At 46.0% G+C, this 20,089-nt stretch overlaps 1 long non-coding RNA gene across 2 annotated transcripts; it reads left to right on the top strand.

The window, feature by feature from the left end:
* The first annotated feature begins 851 nt into the window (after positions 1–851).
* Positions 852–17,947, top strand: LOC310848918. 2 transcript variants are annotated; one of them, XR_014566689.1, is made up of 4 exons: positions 852–1,044; positions 1,172–1,240; positions 13,549–13,687; positions 17,507–17,947. It is a non-coding gene; the product is annotated as an uncharacterized lncRNA (long non-coding RNA). The 2 variants fall into 2 exon arrangements; XR_014566690.1 differs by lacking the exon at positions 17,507–17,947 and having other exon boundaries at positions 13,549–14,609.
* Positions 17,948–20,089: the final 2,142 nt, after the last annotated feature.

The following is a 20,089-nucleotide window of genomic DNA, read 5'->3' as shown; positions in this document are numbered from 1 at the left end:
TGCCATTTGCCGACGGCAACAAAGGAATCAAAAGGAAAACAGGTAAGTTTAGTGGTGGGGGCGGAGTGAGGAGCACAAGAAGCCAGAGGTGCCAACTGGAATAAAATATTGGGGGGAGGCAAGCCCCGCCCCGCCCAATTCCTCCCTCTCCCCCTGTCCGCAGGCTTCCTCGAGGCTCAGCCCCCAGAAGGCTCGCTGGGTGCGGAGCGAGGGCACCCCAGGGTGCCGGGATCGGGGCAGAGGAAAGCTGCCAGGCATCTCGCGTCGCCATGGAGAGATCTCAAGCCGGAGTCCCTTGCAGCCTCCTCGTGAGGAGAGTTGCTGGGCGGCGGCTGCGAGGAGGGGCGCGCGAGAGAGGGGCCCCGGAATACAGCGCTCCTCTTCCAGGGCCGGCAGCGTGCGCCGCGGTCTGCGCCTTGGGCGCCGAAGGAGGTGTCTGGGTGTGCGGAGGAGGGGCGCGCGCGAGAGAGAGAAGTCCAGGCAGGAGGGAGGACAAGCGGACGCACGCGCACTCCTCTTCCTCTTCTTCTTGCAAGCCCCTGTTGCCATAGTGACGAGGTCTTCCTCGGGAGTCGGCCGCCTCGAGGGGCGCGCAGGCTGAGCGCTGCCCGCCGGAGCCCCGGAGCAGGAGGCGACCCGGAAAGGAGGGGGCCAAACGCCGCTTCCCTCCTCCCCCGAGAATTGACCCAAACAGGCGCCTCTTCGCCCCAGCCGCCGTCGGCGCGGCTTTTTCTCCCCGCCAGCGCACAGCGCTGTGATCTTGGCTGTTCTATAATAAATGCGCCGTTTCCGAAGGGCGACTTGTCTTATCTGCTTATGAACATTAAATAATATTGGGGTTCGGGCAAGGGAAGCTGATGCGAGAGGGCGGTTGTGAGAACTCGCACCTCGGCTCTGGCGGGGGGGGGGGGCTTATCACATGCATACAGTACATATAACCAGCTCCTGCGCCTTGAACAGCCCCTCGACAGGGCAGACATTCCGCAGAAGCATTTCCTCTCCATGCCAAGACGGGCTTTTCCTGCCGAATTTCTCCCCGTTCAGGTACAGGTTCCGTTCGAATGTGGCGCATTTTCCCATCCCACCCAAAAAGGGAATTCCGCAGCCAGATTAATCTCTCTCTCTCTCTCTCTCTCTCTCTCTCTCTCTCTTTTTTTTTTTTTTTAAACAGACCAACACAGACCAGATCCAAAACGGTAACAGAAGAGCAGCTCTTTGTCCGTGAGAGCGCGGCTGGCTGGCTGGCAAGTCGGGGGCTGCAGCGCCCGGGGAGGGAGGGAGGGGGGTAGGAGAAGGCGCGCACCTCCCTCGGGCAAGCGGGCGGGATGAGCATCTCTGAATGGATGCTCTGTGCCGGGAAAGGCGGGGGGGGGGACCCCTTTGTGTGGGCGGCAGATTAGATCAAGCGCCACGTGCGCTGGGAGCCCCATATTTCCCCGATGGGATCATCCCGCAATCTGCCCCTCGTGACCATCCGCGGATGCAGCTGCCTGGTATCTCCATGCAGACAAATGGTGGGCATTTCCGGAGCTAAACGCCCCACCCCCGCTGAAAAAAGCTTTTGTTCCAGTTTCGGTCCTCGATTCTGTCTGCCTTCTTAATTGGGGCGAGGGGGGGGCATCCCATCCAGCAGAGTTGGCTCATCCCGGCTGACAGTGGCTCCTCCTTTGCCCCGTTAGCCCAGTCGCTGAAGAAGGAGCCAAGAAGCGCGCGGTGCGCCTTTCTTCGTGCCCGCTCCCAGTCCACTGCCAATTCACAGGTTGCGGCTAAGTATAGTAACCACAAATGTACATCCTGGGTTGATCGGCATGGCTTTTGGGGAACGTTTTTTGAAGAGCCCTGTGCAGTCAATCACCCTTTGCATTCACTCATTTCTGTGGTCATTGGGAAGAATTCAGTGCATCACACTAGCCTGGTGCTTATGGGAAGGAAGGGAAGATCAGTAGCTTCAGATTGTAGAAGCAGACAAAAAACGGAGTGATTCCTTCCTTTACTTTAGTGAAAAGGATTGGAGCTGATCTGCAATTACTGAAGGAGGGAGAGAGGGAGATTAGAGGAGAATGATTTGTTCCTCAAGGCCAAGGAAGTTAATCAGCTCCAGTTGCAGTGTGTGGGGGGGGAGGGGCTGGGTCTTTCTCTGAAGCACCGGCTGGAAGAAGAGATGTGGGGGGGAGGGGAAGTGGCCTTTTCCCCCAGTCCCTGAAGGGTTGCCCTCTGCCCCAGCCTTGGCTGGATGGAGTTAGCTGCTCTGAGTTAGGGCAAGGATCACAGGACAATTAATGAGCTCTGCTGCTGGCTGCTAATCAGAAACAGATCAAGGCCTCACACCTGACCCCAGCCAGGGAGAGAGCAGAGTGGAGCTCAGCCAGCACAAAGCTGCAAAAAGGAGTGCGTACTCTTTCCTGGAGAGCATCCTGTAGCAGGAGGGAAGCCGTGGAAATCTGGCTCTGACTCAGGACAGTTGGCCAGGAAGGTTCTGTCTGTGACACATTGTCCTGCAAGTTGCTTCTGCTCATACGGATCCTGTGACAGATCCCAGATGGCCCAAATGGTACCTGGTATTTAGCCACGTAACAATGAACCAAAGTCTACAAAGAGAGGCACAGAGAAGGCAAACAGTGAAATAAGTTTTGTGAACTGCTCTATTGTCAAGAATATGTTTTGAGAGGAGCCTCTGTTGGAGAAATACCAGACAACAGCTTAACAAGCCAAAGTTTTCAAGTAGACTGAGGAAGAGCAGGAGGGAAGGGCTTAAAAAATTGTGAGGAGAGGATGGAAAATCTTAAAGTAGGCATGCCTGCTTTAAGGTCAGGATGAGTGGGACTAAGAGAAGCAAAGTGAATTGCATTTATATGAAATCCATTTTTATTTACTTTTGACTTTATTTATCCATCCTGTTTTATTAATAGGCAAGAGAATGCACTCTTGTAATAAAAAGGTGAAAAATAAGAACAATCCCTGCTGTTATTTGTCAAGGGAAGGCTCTGTTACAGAGCAGCTCTCTTGAGAATAATGGCCTTCTCACCCCCAGGAAATTCAAGGCAGGTAATACTGTTGGCCTCCCACATTCTCGGGAAAGGTATAGGCAGGACATCTGATCACTGACAACCTTCCTGGAAACCTTTCAGCTGAATCCTCTGTGTGTTTCCTGAGAAGTAACTCACAGAATCAGATTTGTAGATTTGGAAGGGATCCTAAGGGTCATCTAATCCAACCCTCTGCAATGCAGGAATCTCAGGCAGATGACCACCCTACTCCTGAAGCAACCAAAGACCAAATGAAAAGGTATGCTAAGCCAAGCATGTGCAATCTATAAAACAAAGAAGCAAAGCGCAACAGGCCATTGGCAACAAGCAGCACAGAAATAATAGTTCACAATGAACCTGCAAACTCTGCACATGTGCAGAAGTTGTACACATGCCTTGCCATTAGGCAGAGTAGGGCAGGTGCCTCAGGCGGCTGGTGCTGGGAAGGCAGCAAAGTGTGCCGGGGGGGCAGGGGGCAAGTCAGAGGACAGAGCTGTGGGGCTACACAGCCTGCCATTCACCCTCTAAGTTAGCCAGCTATAACCTTGTCTAGAATGGAGGATGCTGTCCTGTCTTTGGTGTGGAAGCTAGATTCAGCTGCCATTACAGTAGGCTTCTGTACCTGTCATGGAAAGGCACATCCAACGTGAGTAAAAGTAAACCCACAACCACAATTATAAGTATAAAAAAGCAGCTGCCAGAGCCAGCCACTCAGTAATATCCAAAAGCAACATGATGACCAAGTACAACAATGCGATGTCAATATAAACGCTTAATAGGCCTAAAGCCTATTAAAGGAAATTCAAAACAACCTGGTATATTCCAGAGTACATGCCAGTGTTTGCGTATTATTCTAATAACTCTGTCTGCATGAGAGGTGTATTCTAATGATCCCATAATGCAATTTTGAGCACTTGGGGTAGTTGTGGGACCAAGAAGCAAAGCACGATCCTTAGTAAGCAATTTGATTTTGGATCTATAGACAATATCAGAAGGATACCCCCTGGCACTCAAAGAATCTGCTAGCATGACAGCATTTTTATGAAAATCATGATCGAGAGAGGAATTCCTTTTCAGATGTAGAAATTGTCCATAAGGTAAGTTGTTCCTCAATCATTTGGGGTGAAAGACTTACGTTTATTTGGTTCTATGTTTTCAAGAGAATCCACCGAGAGTGCATATTTTGTGACTTTCAGAGATTTAGAAGATTTCTGTTTATTTGGTTTTGCAGAGAGTGCATATTTCATATTGTTCAGTGTTCTGTATAGATTATATAAAGCCTTTATATTGACATCACATTGTTGTACTTTGTCATCGTGTTACTTTTGGATATTACTGATGTTTGTTTGCAACACAGGGGTTTAACTGTTTGGTTACTTATTGCAGAGCCAGCCACTCCAGCAGGGGTGGGAAGCCCCAGCCATCAAAGCTCGCTGAGCAGGTGCAGCAGTTTAGGGCTTGGCTGATGGAAGCTGGCCTTTCCCCCCTTGGGCTCTTGTTGCTTCACGCCCTTGTGAGGGAAGTAGGCCCTGCTCTCCCACCATCACCGAAAAGAGAAGAAACGGCCACACTCTGCACTTAGGGGTGCAGGCCAACGTCACTGTCACTGGGCGGCTGGGACCCCAACACACCTCATTCTACAATAGCTATCAGACATCACCCCATCTCTGGGTTCCATCCTGCTTCTTGGTGTATGCACAGGACATTTTACAAGTAAGAATCATAAAGTGTTTTCTACAATGAGAGTCTTTTAAGAAATGCTAAGCAGTTGCTGGGTAAAGGGAGCTGTGGATTTCTGCGCAAAAGTACAATGTATTATGGGTGAGAGTATTTATTGGGGATGTGCTGTGTCTCTTTTAGTGCAGGGGAGCAAACTGTGTTTGGTCACTGTGCATTGTTAGCCTCTGCTCTAAAGGTTTGCTTGACTAGGTGCGTTTTGGGATCCATGCAATTAGCAATTCTTGGGTTGTACAACAATTTGAATTTACTGATTTACTCCATTTTTATCTTTACTTTTCTCCAAGGAGCTCTTTGGAGTACAATGTTTTTCTTCTCCAAACACCTCATGTTTTAACCTCACACAACTCTGTTAAGGTGGTGCCATTTTGATATGTGAGGCAGAAAATCCAAATTACATCTCTCATGGGGGTTAAAATACAATAAACTGAACAATTGGCTACCTTTAGTTTACTGACACACAAAAGTCTGGTGCCCCAGCTAAGGTCATGTCATTCTGCAGAAGGCTGGGCCTGGTGCTGTCTGCTCTTGAGAGAGATTCTTGAGAGAGGGAGCACACTTTTCTTTCTCTTAGATTATTTATGGCTCTTCTAGCTGAAAAGAGAAACTAAATATGTGAACCCAAATTAAACTGATGGAATTTTACAAGCTTGTCAGATCTGCCCTCATTTAGCTGGCAAATGTTACTAGATTCTATAAATACATTAGATGAGTTAATAATAACAGCACAAATATCTACATAGTTTTTAAAAGAGCATCGGTTTTTGATACAAGCTGTCCATTAATAAAATTACTAACACCAAAAGAGTGGCATTCTGGAATAATTTCTCTGGGTTAAAATAGTTATGCAACCCAAGGACATCTTAATTTTCTTCCTCATGCCCTTGCTGTTCGACTTGCATTAACACCTGGTTTGCTCTCCCTCGGTCTATAAAAGTTCAGCCCTCATGTGGCTGCATTCCAAGATGGCACAGATTCCTTGCAGTTCCTAACTGCTTGTCCTATTATGACAGATAGTCCTGGCCTGCATGAGAGAAAATTAGTCTGGAGAGAAAAGTCCCACTTACTTTAAGTGGAACAAATGTTCAGATTTGCTTGCCTGTAGCTTTTGCTCCTCAAGTGGGGCTCTGTGCAGTCCCACTAAGTAAACCCACATGTGAATACCTGTTTTAATTATGAAATTACATTTTCTGCATTTCTGATATGACACCATGGCCCATACTGGGCATTTCTACCAGGCCTCCACCCCACCCCAAGTCATTTCCCGCCCCCTACTTTTGTTTAACTTACCATCCAGTCTGAAGAGTTTCCCAAAGCTTGCAGAGTATTTTTTGGTTGGTCCAAATAAATATATTTTTCTGTTGATTTTTTAAAAATCTATCATGTGACTGCAAATATATTTTTGAGTTTACTAATTTACTTTAAAACTTTTCTTCTTGCCTTTTTATTGTGAAATTATTTCCCCAAAGTAAATTTCTCCTGCAAGTTCACACTTGATAGACAAGACCATGAGGTCGCTTAATAGCACCTGCAGTTTTTGATGAAACATTTTCCCGCTTATTCCACAGTCACTGGCACTGTGCAAAATAAAATAAAATAAGCCATATGCATGTTTCACTGAAAATTAGATGCATTTTTTTTCTAAATATCATTCATATGATATAAAAACAGTATTGTGTTCCATAGTTTTCCCAAAATCATGAAAATAATAGCTCATACAATTTCCCAAAAGTAGACTTGACATTTTCCTGTTATCTTCTTTTCAAGTACAGTATTTCTTTCAGATTTTTTTTCCAGAAATATTTGCAGGAGATTGCAAAGTAGACATTTAGAAGCTTCTTCTATCTCCTCAACCCTCATTTTGGGGATGTAAACTACCCCGCAAGTCAATTTTTCCAGCACTCCAAGATCCCATCAATTTGGCGGCAGGAGCAAAAAGCGGGGGGGGGGGGACACGTTAAGATAAACACAGCCTTGTTGGGGTATGGAACTAAGTGCCATGATGGAGATGCAAATCTCACCTGGTCATTAGTCTGACCATTCGAGGAGCTGAGTGAGGGCAATAATAACCCACGTCAGCTGGTGAGGGGGGAGCCTGTGTGCTTCAGCCTACCTGCGGGTGTCTGTCTATGCATAAGGGAGAGTGGGGCGGCCCCCACAGAGAAAGGACCAAGGGTGAGTGCAGCCCTCCGTTAGCTGCCCCACCTCCAGTGACATAGGGTTGTGTCTGGTGAAGTCATGCGCAGAAGTGAATCAGTGGACTTGGCTAACTTAAGTCCAGTGATTTCAATGGGCCTCCTCTATGTCTTAGTCAGTGACAAACAATGTATTTTAGGACTTGGAATGCAAAACAAATATTGTTATTTGAATCATTAACACTTGCGAGAGGCGTGAGCCCTAACTGTGTGTTCGGAGTACTCATGCCATGTGCAGGAACTCATGGGGGGGGGGAGTGCAGAGGTGAAGTGCAAGGTGGAAAGTGTGAAATGAGATTGTTTTAAAAATTATTTGCACAAACATGGTTCCCAAATCAAAACTTGGTTGTGCTTTGACTGAATTTCACAAAAATAAATAAAAGGTAAAATACATATTGAATACAGAATAAAGGGGAAAATAAAAAAGAGGTGAAGAAGCCATAAAGAGATAGACAGAAGTCAATTAATGTACGATGGATATGGATAAGTTTAGATGAGATATAGAATATGAATGTAAATGAAGAAGAAATGAAGATGTATTTTTGTGGGTGCATTTTAGTGTGGGTGGGTGTTTTGAGTTTTATGTGTATTTGTAATTGTGTATTTGTAATTTTTTTAAATGCAATAAAAATTATTTTTAAAAAGAAAGTGTGAAATGAGGAACTTCCTCCCTGCATGATCTAGAACCCTTCAAATAAACCATGGTCTTGCATGAAACAAATTATGATCCACAGAAGATGATACAGCACTAAGCTAAGTTCTCCGTTTCTCCAGTGGGCTGGGAGGGGGGAGCAAAGTGGCCCAGCTCAACATTTTCATGGTAAACTAATCAGCTACGGTTTACTGTGACATGCAAACTGGACCACCGTAATGCCACTGTGTTTTTCAAGTAGGTTTTTAGCTAAAAACAAACTTGCTCTTGAACTGTAAATCAGTGTGGGGCAAACAATACAGCAGGTGGAACACAACCTTCAGCAATGTGTGATGGTTCGCTGGGAAGGAAGACCGGGGGGGGGGGGGGGGCTTGGTACTGGAACCAAGGTGTCTTAGGAGTGTGCTCTTATCTTCATTTGCGAAAGGTTGGCTGGCTGCTGGAGTGCTCTAGTAATCCAGAAAAATTACTGTCCTTGAATCTTAGTTTTAGGAGTTTTCAGCATTATAATTGGCTGGAACAATATCATTTTAAAACAGTACCTTTATAAAGAGTCAGATTTAAACTCATAAACACACACCAAACTCATTCCATACCACTAGGCTTTGGGATATTGCTGATCTGGCAGCTCTGCTGATATACCTCAGGGAATGGTTTGAATCTTGGGACTCCTGTTACTACAGACAGGAGAAAAATTGCTTTGGGGGCTACTTCCAAAACTTTTTTAAAAAGAATATTATGTTTATATGACTGCTTGAGTGTAAGAGAGAGACCCAGAGAGGACTTGATGTGTTTTTGCCAAAGCACATTGGCTGCTCCAACAGTTGGTTTAAACTTACAGAAATATGAGAATCCAAATGCTTCATAAAAACAGCACAAGGATGTCTACGGGGTTTCAGGCCTTTGTTTAATTTGGTTTTGGAATGTATTTCTATTCCTGTAGCATGCGTTGGCCTCCAAACATTTGGTTTTGTTTAGTAAGTACAAAGCTGTAAGATTTTTTTTCCCCACCAGAAGAATTGATCTTTCTCTGAGATCTTAGCAATTTGTGGAGGAACAAGACTCCTTGAAGATTCAGACTTCCAAGGCCACATAGGTATGCAATCTGGTTTGTGCAAACTCACATTCCATAATTACCTCCTTCTTTTTCTTGTTCTAATTACTGGGGGGCGGGGGGATTACATAAACAGCCACTGAGCCCCTCTTAATTTTAGGAAAGGTGGGGAAAACTTGTTTGGTCCTCCTTGTTCATAATTTAGATATATCCTTGCATTTTTGTGTGGTGTGCAGGAATGCAAGTGAGAGATTTCTAACTGGCATGTCTCCTTTATCTGCTATGAAAAAAACAAACATGATTTTGTTCAGTGGTTTTGCCATCACTTTCCCCCCATGCTATGACCAGCTTCTTTCCCTGCATGACAGGACTGGTCAATAAGGAGGCAATGTGGCTGAATTCTGGCTTTCTGTTCTCGGATTCTAGCAACTGTCCAAAAAGCTGTTTGGCAACTCTATTCACTTAAATATCTCTTTGCAAAACTTCTGTAGCATGCAGGAGTGCTGGGAAAGAGAACCAATGCCATCCTGGAAATGCCCCCATGTCAAAGAACCAGCTCCAACCTTTCAGGTCATTTAAGAATTCCAAAGTCTCCTCAAAGACACTGCACAGTGAAACATATGGAGCTCAGCTCAGGGTCTATGCAAGAGGATGTTTCCTGCTTAGCGAATCCGTTCAGATTAACTACACAAGAGGAGATCCTTCTCAATCCACACACCTGTTTCCCTAAGATCCTGTAATGAATGATAAGTGCTTGGCACCCATCTCAGGCCTGATCGGACATCATTGCTCCTCCTGAAACATGAGACATTAAAATGTTTTTTAGTTATGCCCTCCCTTGGCCCTGAGGAACTCTGCTTGTTCAACTTCAACTTCTATGTCCTTTGCACATAAAACGATGCTGCACTTTACTGCAGGCTGCTGAAACTAACTGAGGAACTGACTGAGTGTGAGGTTAGCTAGAAATCATTTGTTTGTTTTTTTAATCTTTGTGCTGCTTTCTTTTTCTCCTACTTTTATTTAATTAAAAGCTGAAAATAGAAACCTGAAGTTGACAGTTTGCTCCCAGGACTAGGCTTAACCCTGTGTTAGGCTCCTCATATCTGCCTGGTTAGATGAAGATCTGTTTGCTATGATCTGTCCCTTCTCCCAAGAAAATATTCCATGTTTGGGTTCCCACTTGCCCAGACTGAGGGTATCTAACTTTTAATATGGATGGTGGAAACTCTTGGTTAGTTAAGAAAACAATGCTCAGACTGTCCTACCGCAAGATGGAAGCTCTTGTTTCTTTTGTTACAGCTCCCAATTTATTTTTCTCTCTGAGGAAGTAGCAGCATAATAGTATGCAAAGGCAGGCAGTGGTATTTCCCTGATTCAGCAAATCTCTTTTTTGCTTTTTCAAGAGACAACCCGCCTGTAGCTTGCCTGACTACTTGCTTGAAAGAATCCAGCACTCTCTTAGCAACCTCTCCCCCACACACTGCCCCCCCCCCACAGCCTGCAAGAGCAAAAGCTGTGTTTTGGAACTATTCACGAATGCCAACATAGCAACTCCTTGGCTCCAATGAGTAGAGACCTCTCCACGCTCAGCCCAAGTGCAGCAACTGCAACCAGTTGGGTAGGGGAGCAATGGAAAGAGGGGAGCAATAGAAGCAGAGAGGGATGGAGGAGGAGAAATGGCTTGTCTGTGAACTCTATGGCCAAATATGGTGAGATAGCAGCTAGAAGCTCTGGGGGCTTATCCGGTCTTCTGAATAGTACCAACTCATGGCCTCCCTGTTGAGGGATATGCTCACAATACGCCTTGGGGGTAGGAATGTTCCTTCCCGCCGCCCCCCCATTCTGGCTACTTTAAAAGTGACTAAGTCTCTACTAGGTGCCATGCAGGTTTCTGGTTGCAACCCAGGGCTGCTGAATGAATTCAGTGGTTGCTTCTCTATTCCTGAAAATATAAATCCTTAGGTAAACATACAAGTTCCTTGGTAGACAGAAAAAAAGGGAAACAGGCTTATTTCAATACATGAGGGCGTGTCTTGTTGTCCGGGCAGCCCAGGACTGCCCAGGTTTGCACCCTGGGGAGATCACTTTGGTGGTGCTAACGCAGCAAGAATAATGTGGGGTGCAGCTGTTATGAATTCCCGGTTTCTGCAGCCACAGCAGGCGCTGTGATCCTCCAGCGGTTTGACTTGGCCCCCCGAAGGCATTTTCTCTCAAATCAGAGGGGTGCCAAGAACAACAACAACCAAGTCACAGCTGTTCTTAAAGCACCTTTGAGGCTGCACTAGGATTTTGAATATGGCTCACAATATGTGCATTACAATTTGCCTTTACACTTTATTACACTTTGCTGTTAGAACTGTCATAGAATCATAGAGTTGGAAGGGACCACGAGAGTCATCTAGTCCAACCCCCTGCAGTGAAAAAATGTGAATATCCTTGCGACATTCGCAGGGAAACCAAAATACTTGTTTACAAAGCTATTGTACTACCAACCTTACTGTATGATTGTGAAACATGGACCACTTGCAAACACCATCTCCTACTCCTCAAACAATTTCATCAATGGTGTCTCCGAAAAATTTTACACATCACTTGGGAAGACAGGCGAACTAATTCCAGTGTACTGGAAGAAGCAAAGACCACCAGTGTTGAAGCAATGATTATTCAACATCAACTTTGTTGAACTGCTCATGTTGTGCGGATGTCTGATTATCGTCTTCCAAACTACTTCCAACTACTCTATTCCGAACTTTAAAATGGAAAGCGTAATGCTGGTGGTCAACAAAAGAGGTTTAAAGACTGTCTCAAGGCAAATTTTTAAAATGTAGTATACACACTGACAACTGGGAAACACTGGCCTACGAGCGCTCCAGTTGGAGAACAGCCTTTACCAAAGGTTACAGATAGGTAGCCGTGTTGGTCTGCCATAGTCAAAACAAAAAATTCCTTCCAGTAGCACCTTAAAGACCAACTAAGTTAGTTCTAGGTATGAGCTTTCGTGTGCATGCACATTTCTTCAGATACACACCAAAGGTGTTATGGGCTTTGAAGACTTCAGATATTTACCAAAGGTGTTATGGGCTTTGAAGACACTCGAACTCAGGACGCAAGGGAGAAACGTGCTAAGAGGAAGGCACACTTGGCAAATGATCACACTGTGATCAACTCCCACCCGGAAACCAATGTCCCCGCTGTGGAGGGATGTGTGGAACTAGAATTGGCCTCCACAGTCACTTAGGGACTTACTCTTAAAACCGTGTTTATGGAAGACAATCTTACTCAACTACAAGGTATCGCCAAAGAAGAAGAAAGAAAAAGAGTGAAGAAATATTTTTGCCCAATGTAGGGCAAGAACCCCCCACAACCCTGAAATTAGAGTCTCGTGCTCTACTGACTGAGCTATCCTGTAGGCTCTTACTTGCCTGTTTAAATTATATATCCTCTTACCACATGTAGGTGTGAATTTGATTTTGCTTTATTGATTGCAGAAACAATTTCCTTTTTCTGCTTGCTTGTTTTTTAACCCAAGGGAGATAGCAACGGTTGCTGGCTGCTGATCACAGTGCAATCCTATATACAACTGCCTGAATATAAGCATTGTATTACTGAGTTTGATGGGGAAACTGCCAGAGAAGGAACATGCCTAATGCAGGATGGAGACATGATTTTCCTAATTTTGAGCTGGAAGGTAAAATTAGGCCAGGGAGTCATGTATATATTTCAGTACTCCTTTTTGTATTTTTCTTTATTTTCTTTGACAAGATGAAATCATAGGATTCTATGACATTTATAGGGACAAAGGTCTGGCAGCTATTTTGGAAACTTGGAAAGGCAGAGAATAAACTGAGCCGTGATGGACCTCTCAAAAGTATGAGCAAAATTTGCTAGATGTGAAAGATTGCATTAGACTGGCGAGATAACAAGGAAGTAAAACAATGAAATGATAAAATAGGGCAGTAAAACAATAAAATAAAACAACAAAAGGACAATAAAACTATAAAATGGTGAGAGCAGCTGCCTCACCCTGCCTCACAGATCGGTGGCCATCTTGAATTGAGAAAGATGGGAGTTGTAGTCCCAAAACATCTGGAGGGCCGAGTTTGCCTATGCCTAATGTAATACATTTAAGAACACGTTTGAGGCTCGACATTTAACATTATATATTCTGAACTTATATGGGTTACTGTAGAAATCTGCAGAAGAAAGCTTTATAAGACTAAGTGTCAACATGTATATAAATTGTTAACATGAGAACTGCAACATCTCATTAATAATAACCTTCATTCCCCTTGAATTAACTAACCAAGGCAATTTCCTTGAATTCTGAAAGTATCTAGTTTAACAAAAGGAAAAACTGGAGCTATATTACGGGTGTGCAAAAAAAAAAAAAAGGTTAGCAAACAAACAAGAACTGCAAGCTTGTTTTCTCCTGCTCTGGAGGGTAGGAATCAATGGATTCATGTTTGAAGAAAAGAAATTCTGACTAAACATCATGAAGAACAGACTCCCTCTGAAGGTGGTGGACTCTCCTTCCTTGGAGATTTTAAAGCAGAGGTTGGATGTCCATCTGTCGTGGATTCTTAAGCTGTAATTCCTGCATTTCAGTGGGTTGGACTAGATGACCCTTGGTGTACCTTCCTGGCCCTGCTCATAGTTCAAGGTCACACCCCAGCCAGGCCAGGCCAAAGCCGCTCAAAGGGGGGGGGTGCTCTGGGAAGAATTCTGAAAGTCAGGTGGGCGGGGGGGGGGCTGCATGTGGCCCCCTGGCCTGAGGTTCCCTGCTCCTGGGTTAGATCACCCAGACAAAATTAGTTGGACTTAAGCCCCAATTTGTTGTGAAAAGTTAGTCACGGCCAATTTATTCTTTCCCATTGATTTCTCCAGGACTCTGATCCAACCTGTGGCCTGTAACCTTGCCATGATGGGAAGTTGTGGAAGTCATGGGAAAGCAGTTCTTATGCCACCAGCTTAAAGCTGCGAGGGAAGGATAAAACGTAACATCAAAGAATCCATCTCAACTCGGGTGAGGCTGGGAAAATCTGACTGATGTCAAACTTCACCACTATTTCCGCTACCTCCAGATGATCACAAACTCTATTCTGAAGTTGAGGAACGGAAGTGTTCAGGAAAGGGCATTGCAGCAAAGGGAGCCACTGTGGACACGGAGACCAGGTTGCGTTCTGTTCTAGAAACAGATCGGCTCTGTGTAGCGAAACAGCCCTGTACCAGGTAGACTGGGGCGGGGCAGGGGGACAATTCCCAGTTCAAGTGCCAGTTTTTGTGTGTGTGTGTGTGTGTGTTTTACATTTACAGGGTCACCTGGCAGAATGCACTTTTTCCTTCCATGGACACGGAAAAAAAAGGTTTGTGCTAAGCAGGGGCTAATGGCATGTTGTGTAGCTGCAAAGTGATGAGATCCACTCAGCAGCAGCCTTTTGAATTAGAGGGTGAGCCACAGCATGTAGTAGAGAAGAAAAAAAATACATGCTGCTTCCCAAACCATGAAAGAGTGTCCACAGCAGTTACAACCACTGAGAATAAATGCAGTGGCATATAGAGCAGAGTGTACCACTGGGCTAAGTATCTGTCTGAAATGGGACTAGTGTTTAGAGAAACTGACAGTGGTTATTTCATTTTTTAAAAAAAGCAAAACAACCAGTGATGGGAAAAGGGCCTCTGTAGAGCTTGCATCTTCCCATCTGGAAGCCTTGCTCTTAAATCCCACAATCCTAGGTGGGTTGTGACTAGTACTCAGTGTTTGTGGAAATGCACTCTGCATATGACCAGAGGACCTCTCTTCCTCATATGTCCCAGAGCTAAGGGCTCACATATTATTTTCCGCTGGCTAAATGTAGAGATATACTCGGAGCCTTAGCACGGCAGGTTGCCAAGGAATTGGATGGTTCTATGTGAGCTGCAGAGCTCTTTCAATGGAAGGTTGCAATCCAAGCTGTGTGACTCACCTTTAATGCAAGCCGTGTTATGGTTGGCCTTTTCTCTTTAATGAAGAAGCTGGAGCGGTTTCAGGCTTGCCACAGAAACCAAAGCCTTTAAGAAAACGTATCTGGAAAGGGAGGCCAGAAACACTGAGAGGAAGCTGGAAAAAGAATGGAAGGCATTTCTTGTTGGGCACAGGAATGAGTCACCTGGGGAAAGCAGGAGAGTCCCCAAGGAGAAGCCCAAGAGGCTCACCTGTCTGTCATGCAACTAAGGGCCAGCTGATATGAAGGCGAGCACTGCAGGAACCCCACGGGCCCTTTCACCACTGCAAAAAGTGTGTTCTTGGGAGACGGAACTTTGCAACAGAAAAGGATGAGGGCAATGGGGTCAATCCTTTCCCTGCCAGTTACTTATCCCTCATGTCTGTGAGATAAACGCAAGTCTCAAAGAGCACGAGTATAAGCAGGGTTTAGCTGGAGGGAGCGCCCTGCTCTGTTTTTAAGTACAGTGGTACCTCGGGTTAAGTACTTAATTGGTTCCGGAGGTCCATACTTAACCTGAAACTGTTCTTAACCTGAAGCACCACTTTAGCTAATGGGGCCTCCTCCTGCCGCTTTGCCGCAGGAGCACAATTTCTGTTCTCATCCTAAAGCAAAGTTCTTAACCCGAGGTACTATTTCTGGGTTAGCGGAGTCTGTAACCTGAAGCGTATGTAATCCGAGGTACCACTGTACTGTAATAAGAAGTCCGTGCGTCTGAGCATAGGAGGAGTGCCTTGCCTTGAGCATTGTATAATCCCAACCTAGCTTTCACTACCTGGCCCTGCAGTGGGTTTTGGGGGGCAGGCAGAGAGCGAAATGTCCAACATCCCTCAAAACCCCACACATCCCCGCGCCCCGCCCGGAGCAGCAGCAGCTCCATTGCCTTCGACTTAATGGGAGAAGCGCGTGCCCGGGAAGGACCCGAGGAAGCCCCACCGCGGAGCCATCTTCCTGCCTTGCGCAATGAAGGCGCTCTCCGCCGCTGGAATTGCTTGCACGGCTGGCTGCCGGCGCCATGGATTTGCAGAAACCCCGGGACTTCCCAGCATCGCTGTGCGCGCGCGCGCGCGCGTGCCCGTGGGCGAGGAAGAGCTGGGTCACTGGGTGTGTTTGCAACATTATTCAGTCGCCATCCAGGGGAACCAGTTCTCCTTACGATGCGGCAGGCGGGCATCCTACCTTGCGTGCGCGCACAGGCGCGCCGCCTCCCGGCCCTGGCAGCCGCTGCGCGTCGCCGCCTGCTTTGCTCGCTCCTTGCTCAGCCCGTTACGGCGCGCAGAGCCCCCTGGTGGCGGAGAAGGCGGCGGCAGCAGCAGCCAGCCAGGAAAGCGGGGCTGGATTTGGGGAGAGCAGCAGGGGCGAAAGGACTTCCGCCACGTGCGCGTGCGCGTGCGCGCAGGGTTTGTGAATGGCCCCAAGCAGCGAGAAATGAAACATCTGCTCCGTGAGTCATTGACAGCTGCAATTCTCCCAATTACAATGAAGGCAAAACAAGCCTTTCTTGTTTTGCAAGAAAGATGCTCAGTTATTCATTCCGAATATCCCAACCATTTGATTTGATGCTCACCTGTAATAGCTGAGATACAAACCTGTTATAATTAAGCCAAAACACTAGAAATATTCGCCTGCGCTATATCCAGTGTTAACTGTTCTTTTTGCTTTTCTTTCTTGTTTGAGTCTGTTCACAAACTGAGAAGATGCATATTGATCACTAACAATGAATCACATGCCTGAGATATTGTAAATTGGATTATGGCTTTCCTTATGTGTGAATGACATAAGACCGTTATGGTCTACTTATTTGTATTTACAAATCATCTCCAGGACGCAAGGGAGAAACATGCTAAGAGGAAGGCACGCTTGGCAAATCCACACCGTGATCAACTCCTGCCTGGAAACCTATGCCCCCACTGTGGAGGGACAGATGGTTCCAGAATTGGCCTCCACAGTCACTTACAGACTCATCCTTAAAACCATGTTTATGGAAGACAATCTTACTTGGCTACAAGGGATTGCCAAAGAAGAAGACTTATTTGCATTATTTGCTGCAACTATATTCCTTTTACAGCTTCCAATAAAGTGTTATATATTAAAAACATAACAAAACCATCCATTCTGAAGAAACGGGCTGCTATGAAACAGTAGACATTGTCACTCTGGCTTCTGATATGGGCATTCTAGGGGCAAGGCCAAGGAAGAATCAAGCACCAGAAATTATAAGAGGAAGCCAGGTTTACTGTGAACAAGGACACGGGTGGCGCTGTGGTCTAAACCACACTGAGCCTCTTGGGCTTGCCAATCAGAAGGTCAGGGTGAGCTCTCATTGCTCTGTCTCAGCTCCTGCCAACCTAGCAGTTCAAAAGCACTCCAGTGCAAGTAGATAAATAGGTACCACTGCGGCGGGAAGGCAAACAGCGTTTCTGTGCACTCTAGTTTCCATCATGGTATCCCGTTGCTCCAGAAGTGGTTTAGTTCTGCTGGCCGCATGACCCGGAAAGCTGTCTGTGGATAAACACCAGCTCCCTTGGCCTGAAAGTGAGATGAGAGCCACACCCCATAGTCACCTTTGACTGGACTTAATCATCCAGGGTCCTTTACCTTCTTTTCTCTTTTTACCTTTATTGTGAACAGGAGTTGGTCTTCTTGGCAGCTAAAATGGAACTTTCATAGTTTTTATCAATGATGTAAATTGATTTTCTCACATATAACAAATCATATAAGCAATCAACATGAAAACAAAGCCAAGTATTTGAAGGATAATTTTGAAGAGATAATAACAAATACATTTCCACCCAGAATTCACTGGTTATGAGGGGAGAGTGCTTTTGCTATCAGGTCCTAACTTGCAGGTTAACTTGCAGGTGGTTGTCTGGCTACTGCGGAAACAGGAGGCTGATGTCCTTTGGAAAATAGTTCACCACTGCTTTTTTGCTGCTACAACCCACCAAGCACTCCTCCTGCAAGGCACAGATAAAATGAATAGAATTGCTCTTTTGGTTGAGAAATATCCAGATTTTTATGAATAAATTTATATTCAGAAGTGGGCAGTTTGGCCACTGCAGTCTGGCAATAGTCACAGTGTGTTCCATAAAGGATGTCACACGAATCTCTGTGGTTACCAACATATGTGTCTCTGTGGTCAGCATATTCTGGTTCAGGAACATTCACTGTTGGCAGAAGGCACTACAGTCATACCTCGGGTTACAGACGCTTCAGGTTCTGTTTCTTCGGGTTGTGGACCGCCGAAACCCAGAAGTACTGGAACGGGTTACTTCTGGGTTTCGGCAGTTGCGCATGTGCAGAAGCGCCAAATCACAACACAGCAGATGCGCCGCTGCAGGTTGCGGACGCTGCGGGTTGTGAATGTGCATCCCGCATGGATCACGTTTGCATCCATAGCTGTCAACTTTTCCCTTTTCTTGCGAGGAATCCTATTTAGAATAAGGGAATTTCCCTTTAAAAAAGGGAAACATTGACAGCTATGTTCGCATCCCGAGCATCCACCGTAGTGGGAAGGCTGGATCCATGAGTGGCCCAGGCTCATCAAGAGGGAGCGAACTAGAACCTAACACTTACAAAGCTTCCATCTTTCTAGTATTTAAGCTCAGCTGATTTTTTAAAAAATGTTCTTATTTCACCTTTCTCCTTTATTTTAGAGGATACAGAGAGTAACACAAGAACAAAGCCCCTCACCTCGCCCCTCCCTTCCCTTCTCAGACAACACAGTTCAAGCAATTACACCTCACCACAGCTGTCCCGCAGAGTTTGTCCATTGTTACTCAGGTACAAAGTAAAAATACACCAAGTTTCAGTAAAGTCATCATCTGCTTGATATAATAAACAACAACAACAGTTTATTCTTTTTAGAAGAAGCAGTTACACTTGAAAGCTTTTGAAACCCTCCTTTTAAGGTATGATTAGATAAAATGCACTGCCTGCTGGAGTGAGCTAACTCTCCTTGCTCCCGACTTAGCTTCGGAGTACCTGTATGTAAGGGGTTCCTGTCCTCCATACGCATCATGTAAATGAACTAGACCTGTCTCTACCATCTTTGGAAATTTTGAGATATGCCCAGATTAATAATAAATGGGGATATTTTAAATGAATCAGAGGGGGCATTGTGGGACAAAACAGTGCCCATGGCAATCCATAGCATAAAGGTCATGTGCCCAAAGACCACTCTCCCAGTTCTACTCTCCAGACATATCCTGAACAGGTGGGAGCACAGTGTCGGCAATACCTGTTGCACAGAGTCAGTCCAGAGAGACACCATGGTCAATGGCCTCAAAAGACACTGCGATATTGACCACGATTGCCCTCCCACTGCCTTCTCATTAGGGTGACCAGGGCTGATTTGGTCCTGAAGCCCAGAACTGAAATGGATTCAGATAATCAGCCTCATCCAGGAATGTCTGCGGTTGTTCTGACACAACCCTCTAAATCCCGCTTTCCCAAAAGTGGGTACAGTCATACTTTGGGTTACAGGTGCTTCGGGTTGTGTGGTTTCGGGGTTGCACACTGCGCCGAACCCGGAAGTACCGGAACGGGTTACTTCCGGGTTTTGGTTTTGCGCATGCGCAGAAGTGTCAAATTGTGACCCGCGTGTGCGCAGACATGGCGCTGTGGGTTGCGGACGCTGCAGGTTGTGAACATGCTTCCCGTATGGATCCCATTCGAAACCCGAGCTTCCACTGTATTTGCAACCAGGTGACAGCTGTTACAATCTGTTAGGCCCTGGACCAGCTTTTCCCAGGAGTGGCTACACCACTGCCTCCTTTAGGGTTGCGGACGCCACCTCCTCATGCCATGAAATGCTCACCACACCCTGCACGCACCCAGCCAACACTTCCCCAGGGGAGAAACAGCCTGCTTCACTGCCTGAGGCAAAATGGTAAGGCACCCCCCTCTACTTCTCCTCCACTGAAGGCTTGCTTGCCTGGGTCACACAGCTACAGCTTCCAGGTTCCAGCGAAAACTGACAGAAAGCAGGAGTGAGAAGTGGTGACAAGATCGTGCATGAGTTCTGTGGGATGTGAAACATAAGAGCAGTCAAGTACAACATCCCTAGAGTGGACATAAAAGGGGATGTCTGGACCAGCCAGTTGGAACTTCCTGTTTCTCCTAGGCTGGGACAGACTTCCTCCGTATGTGACTAGAGGTGGGGGTGACCTCACCTGCCCAGGTAACAAAAGAGCAGGACTGGTCAGCCATCTCTCTCTGACCACATTCGTTGAAGAAGCAGCATCTGCTTAGCCTAAGATGCCCTCTTGGCTTCCTGCCAAGAGAGGACAAGGAAGCTGTCTCCTTATGGGATAGTTTCCAGGTGTATATTACTTTTCTAAGCTAAGTCTGCCTTCTGGGATGCAATTGTGAACAGAAAGTGTGAGTAAACTCTTTTTATACTTTTATAGAAGACTGTGTCGTGTCTTGTCTTTTTATGAGGG

The sequence above is a fragment of the Podarcis gaigeae genome, assembly GCF_964106915.1.
Source record: "Podarcis gaigeae genome assembly, chromosome: 7".
Classification (NCBI taxonomy): domain Eukaryota; kingdom Metazoa; phylum Chordata; class Lepidosauria; order Squamata; family Lacertidae; genus Podarcis; species Podarcis gaigeae.
Note: the sequence above shows the minus strand (reverse complement) of the source record. Positions and strands in the feature narration are given on the sequence as shown.